Raw genomic sequence first — 15,144 nt, forward strand, 5'->3', positions numbered from 1 at the left:
AGAATCCCCAGCTAATTCCTGACAAAGTGCTACACTCACACCAAGTGCTGCAGGACAGCCTCCCCCACATACAGCCCACTGGCACCAACTCCCAATAAACCCTCTGCTCCAAATACCGTGTGGACCACGCACCTAGCCTGGCGTGGCATCCACAGTAAAGATTCCTTCCTGCCTCTGGGTTTCTGCACCTGGAACCCAAGGGCTCACGAATGAATGGATGAATGAACATAACTGAGCACCTACTGTGCGCATCCTTCCCCAAGAGTGAAAAGATCAGCCGCCATCCTAAACCACCCAAATGAAAATAAACAATCCTCATTTTACAGGAGGATTTGAAGGATTAAACGAAAGAGTGTTGTTTCCAGAACACCAGCAAATTCTGAGCAGTCACTAGGGAGAACTAGATTCCTACCAGCATACAACTCAGAGCCTCAGAGAATCGACAGCGGAGGTCAGGCCTGCACTCAATCACTCCTCCCTAGTATTTCCCAGGAAGAAATGGGAGGAGTGTTTTTTTGCCAAAGAAGGCAAAAGTTACCCTCAGAAAAAGCACTCTGCTGGAATGATTCACTCAATTTCACAACCCAACAACAGTGAGGATAAGACTCAGCCCCCTTTGATGAATTGGGAAATTGATGTTTAAATAAGAAATGGATTCACCTGCCCTGACCAGCGTGGCTCAGTTGGTTGAGCGCCATCCCACAAAGCCAAAGGTTGCTGGTTCGATTCCCGGTCAGGGCACATGACTGGGTTGCAGGCCAATCCCCGGTTTCGGCATGCATGAGAGGCAACCAATTGATGTCTCTCGCACACATCATTGTTCCTCTCCCTCCTTTCCCCTATAAAAAAATAAATACATACATACATACATACATACATACATAAAACACTTGGGGTCACAGAGATAGTCCAGAGCAGAAACCAGGTATTCTAAACTTCCTTGGGCACACTCTCTTAAACCTCCCACGGGGGTAACAACATGCTCCGCACTGATGTTTTAAGGAGGCAAACAGCACAGTGATAAATACGGAGGGAGGTCAGTTTGTTTGCTTAAGGCTGAGACTTGGCTCCATCACCCACCAGTTGTGGAATCCTGGACAAAGTCTTTAGCCTCCTGTATCTTCATTTCCTAGTGGAGGAACTGCCCCTCTGGGTTGTTATGAGGAAGAAAAGGGCCAACCTGTGTGCAAAGAACTTAAATGATGCCTCCTCTGAGTAGGCACTCAATAGATATTAGCTACCATCATCATCATCATTATCCTTTTCCACTGTGTTACTTTCACAAGGACAAACTCTAATGTCCACAAAGCCTCTTCCCTGGGGAGCCTGATGCCATATGATCATATAGGGTCAGGGGCTCCTATAGACTCACTGCAGGGACTCAGGAAGATTTTTTTCCAAGCTGCTTCAGACCAAGCAGGGAAGCAGCCTCTCCTCCTGCAACCAGGCCTCTGCTGGGGGAATTAGGACCCCCTGCCTGCCTTCACTTTTAAGCTCCTTCTCTTAGCACTTAGCAGCAGAGCCCCCTTCAGCCTCCCCGCTGACTCTACCTTCCTGCCACAACCGGACACTACAGCCTGGGCGGTGCGGCTGGGAGAAAGAAGAGTAAGCCCCAGACAGGGAGGGGATCAGGTGGGAGTTCAGGGTAGGAAGGGGCAGGGCTCGCAGCTTCTGAAGAGGTGGTGTCCACAGGCAGGGCTCTGCACGGACCAGGCACTGCTCCACAGGGCCTGTAGGGCAGTTATCCTAATCATGTGCATCGCCCAAACAGCCATTTGATTTATTAGCACGTCTTTTTAAAACGCCACTCTTAAATATAAATAACACTGAATCATCCAGCTGTCGTTAAATTCGTGTTATATTGATTTCTCAGAGTGCCACAAATGTGAGGGCAAATGGGCTGGCGGATGTGCGCACAAAGCCACGCGGTGGGTTAGCAAGTGGCAGGGAGGGGAAGGAAGGGGGTGTCAAGGAAGGCACGGGAGCCCGGTTCAACCGCCCCAGGGTCCGTCCAAACCAGTGTCACATGGGCTAGCACTGGACACAAATAAGGAGAGGAGAGGAGAGTCTAAAAATTAATGACACAGCTGTTGCACAGGCGAATCACAGCCTGAGTCGTGGGAGGCTGCCTGTATGGCTGCCGCCCTACCGCCGCCCATCACAGAGCTACTCCAACAGGTCTCTGAGGTGGCATTTTCGGGGTAGTGCCTTCTCTGGGCGAGGATGGGGAGAAGCCGCTAAGAAATGCCTCCTAGCTGGCTAGGAGGAGAGAGATTGGCTGCAATTTCTTTGCTTCAAAGCCTGGTGATAACTAGGAGCTAAGAACAGTTAATCACCCCGCCCCCTTAGCTCCCTCCCCACTTCAGGACTGCTGCCTCCCTAGAAAGCCCCACTGAATTCCCAGCAGCCCTCATTGTGATTAAACAGACCAGGAGGCCAAGTGTAGGCAGAATCTGCCATGCAGATTTCCCTGTCTGCGGGGAGCGGCAGGCGGTGGAGAAGTGCCCTCCGAGAAGGAGAAAGGAAGCAAGCCGGCAGCCTCCGACTCCTCCGGAAATGTTTGCAGAGGTTCTGTGGGCATCCAGGATGAAGTCCTGGGAGGACAGAGGCCAGCCTGGAGCGAGGACCGGATTGGGCAAGAAGGCACAGTTCGTGGACGACCCACGCACGTGCCCACAGCACAGCTGCCTGAAGCACAGCCCAGCAGCAGCAAGGGTCTGCCCAAAGGAAGCCTTCGTGGTGGGGGTTTTCTAGTGCACCTGCTTCCTGAGTGAGAAGACCCCAGAGTACTTCAAAGGAAGACCCCAGAGGAGGGGTGGGAAGGGACAGTGACAATGTGACAGGCTCTAGGGCTGGGATGGAGAGCCAGGAAAAAAACTGGATGATGTATACCCAGCTTTACACAGATGTTAATTAATGCCTGCTTTGTCCTAGAAACCAAATTGGTACCTCAGACTAAGTGCAGAAAGTGCGGGGATTTTTGGAACCCGTGCTGAAAAATCTTTAGCTTGGAACCAGCGTGACGACCGCTGGCTCCGCATTAAAATGACGGATCCTGAGGCTGCAAACACATGAGAAAGGAAAGAGACTGGAGAGGGCAGCAGAGAAAGGAGCAGACATGCGGAAGAGGCACAGGCATTTCGGGAAGCTCTGTACCCCCTCTTTCTGCCCCTTCAAGGTCCGGTGAGGGAATGTTTACCTGGGAGCCACCCACTGCTGCTGGAGTTCACTATTTCCGCCGAAAACCATGTGCTGCTCTACACATACGTGGGGCCTCCCTGTCCATGCTCTCAAGGGGCATGCGTGCGAAGACGCTCCAGGTCTTCCACAGCCCGGAAGACAGAGGTGGGTCCCACTGCCACACATGGCTGCAGAGGCCGATGGCATCTAGCCAGGCTCTGGAGGATGCCTGTGTGTATATATCTCGGTGTGTGTGGACATACACCCACCATTCTTAAAAAGAAATAATGCTTCTTCCCCCTACTGGGTCCTCCCCATTGTGACAGCTTTGCTTTATTCCATCTACCCTTTTCAATCAATCAAAGGGCAGCTCACACAGCAGCACACCGCCGGAATACAATCTCCCTCCCGGGGCGTCTGCTCTTCTCCTCCCCGGCCTAGCTAGAGACCTTTGCAGCAGCGAGAAAAAGTTTGAAAATAGCACAGACAGGGGTGCGGAAAGAGCCCACAATTTCAGCACCCACCTTTGGGATTTACAGAATCAACCAAATCCTGTGCCCAGCACCGAGGCCCCCACACACATTCCACAGAATGTTGATTCCTTGCCCCTAGTGTTCTGGAAGACTCTCACCACAGTATTTTCCCCACTAGTGGGTTCGTGGGACACTCTGAACATATGATCTTGTGCAGCGGCACAAGCTTATTCCATTTCTTTCCAGGTTGACCAACGAGGTACCCCACTAAGTGACAGCTATGGAAACATGGGACCTTGCTATATTTACATTCAACTCCAAAATAATATTTTATTTGGATATCACATTCTTCTTCCTACAACAACTGAGCCTGAATGAACTGCTCTTTGACCCCCCAAATGAAAACTGAAAAAGCCCTTGTTCAAGCCCCAACCACCTCCTACCTCCTCCAGAAAAAAGTTTGAAAATAAACAGCCTACGAAACTCTAGCCAGGGAGAAAAGGTTAGGAAAAGCTTCCAGGAAATAGGACCTTGAACCGAACCACAGGCTTCTGGAGAGTGATTCTCCACTGCCAGGAGCAGCCTGGCTCTGGGGGAACGCCTTGCCTCCATAGAGGGTGGGCCCTGCTGAGGTCGGCGTGAGAGAGGGGATCCTCCCCTTTTTCTTCCTCCACTACACCCTCGTGGATCCTCACTTCTAGATCTTTTTCTCAGACACACACCTCGAAAGGCATGTGACAGGTGTTAGCCAGAGGCAGAGCTGATACTTTCCACCACAGTGCAGAGGAAGGGGAGGGGAGGTGAAAGGGAGACAGACCCAAGTCCTGTGTCCTTAAGCCCTGCTGCCTTGCTGTTGCCCAGAAACTAAAGACGTGAGTAGGTCATACCTTTTATGGAATGTGTGACCCCCGACACCCTCCCTTCTTCAGCAGCACACACCCCCCAAGCGATGCTTAAGCCCGAAAACCTGCGCATTCCCGGGAAGCAGTGCCACGCTTCAGAAAAGCGATTGTGCTGCCTCTTACTGGGGAAACGCAGTCTGTTTCACATGCACCGCCCTACGGAACTGCAGCCCCATCCGCCCGTGTGGCGTCCTCCCGGCGCGCTGGGCCACTACGCTCTTCAAATCTGTCTGAGTATCTGCCGGTCTGTAGACCGTTCAAACCCCAAGGTGTTCAAAGGCCGCGGAACACAGATTACACTGGGAGGGTCCCCAAGACCTCCCATTACTTCTCCCGTTTTTAAAACCAGCTAGGGATGCAAGAGGCTGAGAAATGAAAAAATCACTCCCTCTGCCTGCCGGAGTGGGAGGGTGAGGCAGTCACACACAGAACCCCAGCCTGAAAGTCCGGGATAAGAGAAGTCTGCGTCTGGGAGGCTCAGAGAAGGAACACGGGAAACACCTGCCCTGGCCGCGCAACACCTACGCGGGTGTCCAGGTGCGATGTGTGCAGGTGCCTGTGCGCCGTGTGTGCCCGTGTGTATGTGTGTGTGTGTGTGTGTGCGCGAGCGTGCAGCGTGCTGGCTCCAGGGAAGCCCGGGACTCCAGGACCGAGCCGGGTATCTCCGCCGCTGTGCCCCCGCCGCCCGCCGGGCCGGCTCCTTACCTGAAAGCGCCGCTTCTGCCTCCTTCAGCGGGAGCGCCGCATTGACACTGCAGATGGTGCCGGTGCCGCTGCCTCTCGCCCTCTTCCGAACGTGTGCGTGTGCGCGCGTGTGGCTGCCTCCTCCAGCCCCAGCCCCGAACGCAAATACTCCACGGAGGCACAGGGAACCCGGGAGGAATCAAAGAAAACGGAGAGCGAAATCAGAGCCTGCGGGGCTTGACAGCTCCTCTTGCAGCGTCCAAGGTGGGCGGAATGTCCAACAAAAAGGTCTGAAATTGTGGATCGATTTCAAGCACCCCTTTCTTCCACCCAATCCCGGAGCCTGAGCAGCAGTAACGGCTCTGGGGGGCTGCGGTGGCAACTCGGGGCTGCCCCCCTTCGTCCCCACCCCCGAGGGCCGAATGTCCTTGATGCCAAGCGGGCACGGCGGCGTCACTCCGCGCCGCCCATGTTCGCCGGGTCGGGCCGCTGCCCGGGCGCGGCAAGTGCGCAGGGGACCCGCCGGGGAGCGCTCTCGGAGCCTCTGCGCGCCTCCCTGGTCAGCGGCGGCCGCCCCACGGCAGCCCGCGGCCGGCCGCGCCGCTGCTGCCCCCGCCCCCGCCGGGGGATTGGCTGGGCAGTGCCGAGGGGCCGGGGCTAAGGAGCCGCGGGAGCCGCCGACTGCTCCCCGGGGAGGCGCGGGGCTGCGGTGTCGGCGGCAGTGGCGGCTGAGGCTGCGGCGGCAGAGAGCGCGGCCTCGGGCCGAGCCGGGCCTCCTGGGCGCGCCCCCGGCCCCCCGGGCGGGCTGCTCGCAAAGTTTGCAGGGGGCAGGCAGCCGGGCCGCCGCTGGCTCGGCCGCCGCCGGGGCTCCTGGGCTGCCTGCTGCCGCCGCGGCTCGCTGCTGCTGTGCATTGAAGCCCGGCCAAGCGCTGCAAAAACTCCAGCTGCCTGGCGCTCTCTGGGTCCTCCTCTCCTCCCTCCCGCCCTCCCTGCTTCCCTGCCTCCCTCCCTCGCCTTGCCTCCTCCCCTCCCCGCAGCCCGCCGCCGCTCCCTCTCTGGCTCGCACTGGCTGGCTGGGAGCTCGCGTCTGACATCTAGACGGACCAAGAGCGGCCGGCAGAGGGGGCAGGGGGCGACTCCCCCACACTCCGCGCTCTAGGCCGCCGCCCGCCCGGCCAGCGCTCCCCGGCACGGACGTTGGCGGACACCGGTCTTGTCCCTTCGGGTCGCATGAAGCGACCCAGCCAGTGGCGTTGTAGGGCAGAGAAGGGCGCATACACCGTGACACGGGCTCAGGGCGCGCACTCGGAATGAGGCACACACAACCTCGTGGCGCTGGAGGTCCGAGGGACCTGCAAGGGTTCAGAGCTGAAACAGGCACACGCACCCATTCTCGATCAAAGCCTGGCCCCAGCACCCCACCAAGCGCCTCGCCCCCCACCCCTCCGCCTTGGCACCCAAGGACGGAAGGCCTGGGTGAGGGAGCTTGAACGGCTAAGGGCCCTAGAGCTTGCCTCGTACCTGAATTATCTAGTCCTGTTTACATTAAGAGGCAAATCTGGCTCTCTCGGAAACCCTAGACTTTACACCACAGCAAAAACAGACAATATGAACATCAGGGCAGTTGGGAAAGTCCAGAGTCAAAATGACAGACTGCTGGCAGTGAGGGGACCTGTGCCGGGATGGGACGAGGGCTGTGCTGCCTGTGAAACTCTCACCTAGATGCTTCTGGGGTTGTGCCCCACCCATCAAGAAGCCTAAGAGGTTCCCATCCTTAGGTACCCAACTTTATGCAGCCCCCCTTGCCCCACCCCACCAGTCCCAGAGTACAGGCACCATCAATTGTGGCCACTAAGTACCTCCTGGAATGGGTGGCAACCCCAGATGACCCTCTAAAGGAGCCCCTGGTTTCTGGCCTCCTACCTCCCCTCTCTTCAACTTCCCTATTTTCCACACCCAGCAACTTCCTGCCAGTTACTGTTCCTCCCATCAAAACATCTCAGAATCTTCCTTCCAGTGGAAATGATTGACAAGAGCATAAATTCCCACACCTTCCTGTAGGGGTTATGTTTTCACAGAAATCAGAGTTGTAAACTGGGAAGACATTGCAACAAGCTGTGAGCTGACCAGCTCTCTAAAAGTCAAGGTGGGCAGAACACCCAGGTCAGGCAGGGCCCACCTAGACAGGGCCTTGCCAAAGCTCCGCCCTCGAGAGATGGGTGCTTCAGTGAGGAGATGAGCCAGGACAGAGGAAGGAGGAAGGCAGACATTCAGGTGTCTGGTGAAAGAGTTTTCCAGGAGACAGAGTGGAGCCCTTTTGGCCTCTGCTTCCCCGCTGAGTATTGCGTGGCCCAGAAGGCAGCAAGGAGTTATCTTATTAGCCTGTGTTAATACATTGATCTGCTTCCTCTCTTCTCCGAAACCCTGGATCCCAGGCTCTAGATAAGGCAGACAATGTCAGGCGAATTTCGGAAGTCCGGAGAGACGTAACAAAAAAGACTCAGTGCTGCAGTTTCTTGGACCTCCATCCAGGCTGAGGGAGCCCAGGGCCAAATGTCTCTCCAGGCAGGACTGAGCCTAGGGTGAGACAAGCGAGGTTCCCCGGGTGCAAAATTCAAGGTCATCGTGCTCAGGGTCCTATAAGGCTGTCACCCTGAGCCTGGCTCTGCTTCGAAGTATCTTTCTAAAACTGCTGCCCGGGGCCATCCAGGCCTTTCCCAGAGGTGACAGCCCAAATGACACCATGGAAAACCCTAATGGGTCACTTAAGGAAAATGGTTCAATAAAAGCGGGGTGGAGGCGGGGTTGGGGGAAACCTTTCAAATGCCTGTTTGCCACTTGGCTTTCAAGGTATGCCATAAAAATGCTGAAAGGGAGGAAGGACTAAGTGAGAAAACAGCTCTGCTTCCATTTTCAGCCATTCTAGCATGTATTTTTAATACGACTTGATGTTTCCCCTTGGAGCCTGTATGTGGGCCTGCACGTGTGTGTGTGTGACTAGAGCTGGTGAGCCATTTTCTGATGGACGGATGGACAGAAAGTCAAAGACTTTTTTTTTTTTTTTAATTTAGAGGTGGCAAATGCAATGGATTTATTATTGGTTATCTCCTGCCTCGTGTGTGGTGTCATTCGTTTTCATTCAGAGAAGTCAATGCCACCTGGTGCCTGAAGAGTCATAACAGAGCCCAGTGACAGAGAGGAAATGAGGCAAAGAGCCGGCCCAACAATGCACAGGTGAGGGCCCCGGCCGGTTCTCCTGTCATTAATGGGGCCATATGGCCGACTGCCTTTTCCTCCCTTTCCCTTCCACTCAATAACGCAGGGGAAAGGTGGGCTGTCGGGGCAGTTATAAAGTCATCGTAAGGGAGAGCAGGCAGGGTAAAATTAGCAACACTGTGGGGCCTGATTTTCTTTTAATTATAGCTGTTTTGGGCTTTTTTAATCCAAGCCCCGTGGACTTTCAGTGCTGGCGAGCGGGAGGGATGGGGTGAGAAGGGTCGGTCTGGACGTTGGAAGACCGGAGTCCTAGTCCCGGCTCCGCCACCCAGTAGCTCTGTAATTTGGGGCAGATCACACCTTCTCAGTGACACTCTCTTCTCACCTGACCCGTCCACCTCTTAGAGATCGTGTGGCATTCAAAGGAGAGGCTGGCTATTCGTGCGCTTGGAAACTCTAATCTAAGGTAAGTGTAATACACACATAAAGAATCAGCTCTGCTTTTCAGGACCACACATTTTTTTTCACACATTTTTTTTAATGGCACAATACAATGAGGGCGGGAAGGGCCTCCACGTGTCGCCTCCTCCATGAAAGACGTTGGGAAAGGCAGCCTCTCAGCAGCTCAAAGCGGGACCCCGCATTAGGTACAACCCTTCTTGGCTCTCTCACCTCCCCCACCCCCGGCCCGCGGGTCAGGCGCACTCCTGCGGACAGGGGTCTGTAAGCCACCCCCTGCACGCCTAGCCCAGTGTGGAAGCCTGGTGGGTCACTGCCTGGCCCCGTGGCCCCATGAGGCAGAAGCACAACGAAGTACCGTTTTCTAAAGCCCAAGTTCCAATGAGGCTGTTTTGTGGCAATTTGGTTGTGGTTTATGGAGGGGTTTGAGGAGAAAAGTATTGGCTTATCTCTCACGACTGAATAAAAGGACCAGATTTAATAGGAGAGAGGAGAAGAAATCCTTAAGTTTCCCTTCACTTAGCTACCACCATTTTATTAGCCTAGGAACAGAACTGCTATTTAAGTTGATAAAAGCCAGATTTGTTCATTAAATAAATCACCAGAGCCTGGTGGTGCTATGGAGACTTTCCCCTCCCCAAGAGCTGGCCCCCACCACTGGGTTTTAGTGGAGCCCGCGCTGGATGCAAACCATAGGCAGTCAACAGCTTAAAAACCTAAATTGTGGCGCCACCTGCAGGAGAGTAGAAATATCAACATTATCTCAACTCAGCTGAGACGCAGGGAAGAGCCCTGGGCAGTGACAGTGGGCTGGATGCTGAGGCCAGGGTTGCAGACAGACAGAAAGGCCCCAAATCCCCGGTGACCCTGGCTCACTCTGCATGACCACATTCCCACTGCACGCTCCCGCAACCTTCAATCTGCACCCTCCTTGAAAGCTGCCCTTTCGAGGTATCAACAGCTGCTCTCAAGGTGCTCAGCCCATTGAAACAAACTGATTCTTTCTTCTGTTTCCTGAGGGGGCTAAGTGAGCCTCAAATCCAAGGGTGAGAGAAATGACTGTCCCTGGAGGAGGGTGAGGATGGAGCATCACCACCATTCTTAATTGTACCTTGAACTTGGTGGCTGGGCACTGGTAGTAGACCTAATCTGTCCCAGGTTTCTCTAGCTGGGGTGTTCTAGCAAGGATGCCAGGACATCAACCTCTGAATTTCAGCTCCCAGCCCTCTCCTGCTCCTGCAAGACTTGGTCACCACTGACAACCCCGTCCCTGTCTCCTCCTCCTCTGTCAGAGACCCCAAGTGGTGCCTGTGCTTAGGAACAAGGCTGATCCTATTATTCTCCATGGGTCTTGTCATGGAAGTCCACTGCGCTCAAGCCGTTTGATACAAGGACATCTCTGCCTCGCCTCCACCCAGCCTGCCCTGCTGCTTTCATTTCAACATCCCAAGCTACACCACGGGGCTAGCGCCACAGTGGGGGATGCTTCTGTGGGCCCGAAGGCAGCTCCCACACCTTGTATGGTTCTAGGCTTATTCCCAGTCCTCCCTAGCCCCTTACTACACCACTCCAACTCCAGAATTCTCCCTTCTCTCCCAGCTAACAACCCTGTCTTTTCAATGGAGGAACCAGAAGTCAGAAGCTGCAGTGGGAGGGGGTTCAGGAAGGGAGGGGTTGTGACCTAACTCTATTGGCCAGAAACAGCCGAGTCCCAGCTCTGGCCAGTTCCATATCTTGCTACAAGGATATGTAAACACTTCAGTGTGACCCTTCTTGGGGATTCAGTCCCAGAAGACAGGAGGTCCCACAGCATGCATGGATTCCAAGACCCAGATGGAGTTCATGGCTCCTGCTTGAAGGCTCCATCTTGCCTCTGCCTAGTTTCACTTGCCAAGGAGCTTAGGTGGGTCCCTCGGCCCCTCTGACTGGGGCACAAAGAGCACAGAGGCCTCAAGCAGCTTGCGTTGTACTGAAGTTGGGTTTGTGTGGATGGGTGAAACTCAATCGTCTGATAGCATACATTCCTGAGATGGTTGCCAGGGTGGTCTGAGGATACTCTTTTAAATGACTGTAGCCAGCCCCCAGAATGGCCCTACCGATCCCCACCAACTGGCATGCATGCCCTCATGCAATCCCCTCCCACACGGAACCAGAGCTGATGTGGGTGGCCAAGAAGGAACAGTGTAGATGTCGCAGTGTGTGAGTCCTAAGGCTAGATCATAAATGACACTGCAGCTTCCAGCTGGGTCTCCCAGATCACTCTCTCTGGGAGAAACAAGCTGTATGAGGTGAGGACCCTCAGACAGCCTGTGGGAGAGGAACTGAGGCTTCCCACCAACAGCCAGCACCACCGTGCGATCCCATGAGGGAGCCCCCTGAGAAGGGGCTCCAGCTAAGCCTTCCAACTGACATCATGGGTCAGAGACGAGATGATGTTTTATGCCAGTTATTTGGAGGCGATATGCAGGAATAAATAATGAATGCAATGACTTACAGAGAGGGGTTCATTCCCCAAACCTTGCCCTTGTTAGCCTCTTACTCTTATTATTTGAACCCACGTGGCTTCAGAAGAAGAAGCATAGAGTGGGGACATGATTAGTGCATGATATTGGTCATATGGGGCAGGACTAGGCCCCGTATGTGCCCTTCCAGAAACTCTCTTCGAGCTCCTGGGTCAAGCCGCTTAGCGTACCCCCACGTGTTAAGGGAGAATGAGAAAGCCCATTCAGGGGGCTGGAAAGTATCAACATGCAGAATGCTCAGGCCCAGCACTCACTCTCAGATGGCTGGAGTCAGCTCCAGAGTGTCAGCCAGGGAACACCCAGCAGGGTGTCAGGAAGTGATGCTGGACCCTCGTCACCTTAATGAGCTGTCTGTCCCCTGCCTCTCACAGGGAGCCTCTTGGAGGTCAGAGTGAGTGGTGTCCAGTGAGAACCAGTCCCTATGGTGCAGAAAACGTCCCCTACCCCTGACCCTGACCCTGACCCTGACCCTCACTACACTGCAGGGCAGGAGGGAAGCCCAACACCTCTTCTTGTTGATAGACGGTACAGCAGGAAGGGGCTGCAGACAGAAGCAGCTGGAGGCTGATAAGGCGGTCTCCCCTCGAGCAGTGCCCCATGGGGACTGTCTCATGTCACCTTCCCTCAGCTGCAGGAATCCCCTCAGCCCTCAGCAGCTTCTGAAGAAAGCAGGGCCTGAGAGTCCTCAGCAGGGCCAAGGCTAACGCAGGCGTGGGAAGAAAGGAGGCAGGAGAAAGGAAACAAGGAGGAGGAAGAGGAAGACGTGAGGGAGTTGCCCATACTGAGTCAGAGTAAAAAGAGAGCTGCAGACTGTGCCCCGGGGAGTTTGCAGAGCCGGTGCCAAGGCCTGAGGGGACCTCTTCCCTCCTTAACGTCCTCCGAAGGAGGGTGCTGCCTGGGCTCCTTCTCCTTCTGGCCCCATTCTCCTTCCTCTGTTTTCAGAGGACTTCCTCCCAAAGCTCCGTTCTGATGGCGGGCTTTGCAGATGCTGGGTGTCCTTCTGGAGACCGCTCACAGCCCCAAGGCCACAGTGGTGTATGGTAGCTTAAGGGCTGGAGAGGGCCAGGGTGCAGAACTCTCCCCAGCTCTGCATTCGGTGACCCACGCTGGTGAACCGGCCACGGTGGAAGTATGGACAGCGTGCAAATCAGCACACACTACAAACCCGGGCTGGTATTTCTGTGGAGACTCAGTTGTTAACCATTTACCAGCACACCACCAGGCTGGGCTGACCACCGGCCAGGATAAGGCAGGGTGGCCCAGATCTGGCCTGCTTAGCTGCTCTGCTGATTGTTCATGGGCACCCAGGAAATACAGCACCAATATCGGTCCCTGCTACCCACATTCCACCTGCAGAGGACGAGGAAATGTTAGTACATATGCTATTAGCTGTTTTTTCCCAAGTCTGGAGTTTAAGGAGCACTGACTCTTATTTTCTGACACTAGAATCAAGAAGGAAAACAATTTCCTTTTCCCACTAGGCAAACTGAGTCAAGGGAGGCCGAAGTGATGTATCTCAGGTTACACAGGAATCCAAAGTATAAATCTGTTAATGCCTGTCATTTACTCCCTCCACTTCAAACTTCAGATTAATACCCTGGCAACAATTCTCTTTTCATTCCCTCAGAGTACTGCTATTAAAATTATGGTACACCCATACAGTAGAACATAGGGTAATCTTACACAAATGAACTAAATCTCTATAATCTATGCTCTGAAAAAAAAAAAAAAACCCATCCCAACAACGAAGTGCGTAAGGGTATATTTATGTATATACTTGCATCTTTTTTATTATAGAGAATAGTGGGTGCGTGTCTACATAGGCTTATATACACATAGAACATTTTGGAGGAATACATAAAAAACTTTCCACCAGCAACCTCAGAGTGGGAGCCAGGGTGATATAGATTTCATTGTTTTATTATATATCCTTTGTTCTTTTTGACATTTTACCATGTGCAAGTATTATGTGCTCTATTTTTTTAAAGCCAGCTAAAAAAGAACAAAAAAATGCTGCTGCTAAAAGCATCGTCATCATATCATTAGAGCTCCACTCCCTCTCTTCTCGAATCCAGCCAACCACTCCTCCGCCCCATCTGTATCACGTTCGAGCTTGCCTTTGTTCCAGTTCCCAACTACCCGCTCCATCCTGCTCCTCTTTGCGGGCTGCCGCAGAGGTAACACAGCAGCCTGTCTGCCCGGTGGACGGGTAAACACCCAGAGAATGAGTCCCCACCTCTCCTTTCTATACCAGTCAGTAAGCTACTTGGCCTGCACACTTGTTTGGCACTAACCAATGACAGGAAGCTTCTTCCAAGGATGACCCAGAACATTCTTTTCATGCTAAAGCAAGTCACTTTAGATCGAGTCAAAGGCAATATTCTTCTACGCTGGGGTCAGTAAACTCAGGGAAACTAACACTCACAGGTGGTTTAGGCTGCGAGTATGATGATGCTAAGAAACAGATATGAAGGGTGAAAGTTCCATTTTGAGCCCTAAAGGTCATTAGAAACTCTGTGGGGACAGGTGAGGGGGACGAGAGACAGGTCCATGCCACACCAGTTTGGCAAGAAGTGAAAATAACCTAAGTCCTGAAAATACAAATGGGTTTGGCCCAGAGAGTGACCATCGGCTCAGTAAAAGGTAGACGTGTAATCATCTAGAAAACGACATGGCGACCACTAGGAATAAGCTTGGGATCACCAAGAACAGGCCTGGTCAGCCTGTCCTGCTTCCTTAACACAGGGAGGTGAGGCTTTCCGATCAAGGAGGAGTGAGAGAGTATCCGAACCTCATCAAGGCTTTTGACAGACTCTTTAACAAACTCTTTGGAGAACATGGGACAGCGTGGGCTGGCTGGATTAACTGGCTTTATGGCTAATCTGCGGAGGTGTTTACTGATGAATCAAAGACAACCTGGAGGAGAGTTTTCTTGGGACAAATATCAGAGCTCTGTTCTCAAACTAATTCTGATCAACAGATTTTTCTCATAACTTGGATAAAGATGGAGGAGAAATTTGCCTATGAGTGCAATGAAAAAAAACATTAAATGTAAAATATAAGTATTTGTAATCCTCCTCCTTTCTAAGGAGAAAGAAATCTTTGCTTAGTATGTGTGTGTGTGGGTTTTTTTTTTTTTTTTTTGGTGTTAATAAGTCATTCTGATGTTGGCCTGGAGCACGTAATAGGAATGAACAATGCGAGAGAAGCTTAACTGCCCTCTATCTGAAATGAATGAAGCTCTCCAGAAAGAAAAAGGGTTGGGTAATGGGGGAAAGAATGGAGCAGCAGTCGGGAGCGGGGCGGGGCGAGCTGCCAGGTAGAAGGTGGCTGGGAGGATGGGGGCCCTGGAGGGACATGAGCACCGGTCACAGAAAAAGAGATGTTTTCAGGGCGTCTTTCAGACTGTATGATGTCACGCCTTCTTCTGATACCTCCTCAGGAGACCCTCAGCCTACAGCCTTGTAGCTTTTCAGTGCTTTGAAAAGGTTGGTTTGGCACTTCTTTTGAAAATATCATCAGGTTGTGATGGATCTTAAGGCGGAGTCAAGAAGCCCCTGTTTTATTCAGGCTCCAAGTGAATGATCAAAGCTTAGCAACATAGAATATACTGTCCGTATTCAAAAGTAATGTTTGTGTGCTGAGATTATGGGGAAATTTTAACAAAATGAAGTGTCGTATGGATATGAAGTGTATATGGGTATAGAG

General features: G+C 53.1%; 1 protein-coding gene across 4 annotated transcripts in view; it reads right to left on the reverse strand.

Annotated features, from left to right (window-relative positions):
* The window catches only part of PLXNA4 (plexin A4), a 401,976-nt gene extending 395,802 nt beyond the window's left edge, over nucleotides 1-6,174 (reverse strand). For 2 of the 4 annotated variants that reach the window (XM_053926493.2, XM_024555117.4), the window contains exon 1: nucleotides 5,261-6,166. The gene's annotated coding sequence lies outside the window, so the exon portion shown is untranslated. Of the gene's footprint in view, nucleotides 1-5,260 lie in introns of all 4 variants that reach the window. The other 2 variants (XM_071221702.1, XM_053926494.2) reach the window with 2 other exon arrangements.
* Nucleotides 6,175-15,144: the final 8,970 nt, after the last annotated feature.

The sequence above is a fragment of the Desmodus rotundus genome, chromosome 6 (assembly GCF_022682495.2).
Source record: "Desmodus rotundus isolate HL8 chromosome 6, HLdesRot8A.1, whole genome shotgun sequence".
NCBI classification, from domain to species: domain Eukaryota; kingdom Metazoa; phylum Chordata; class Mammalia; order Chiroptera; family Phyllostomidae; genus Desmodus; species Desmodus rotundus.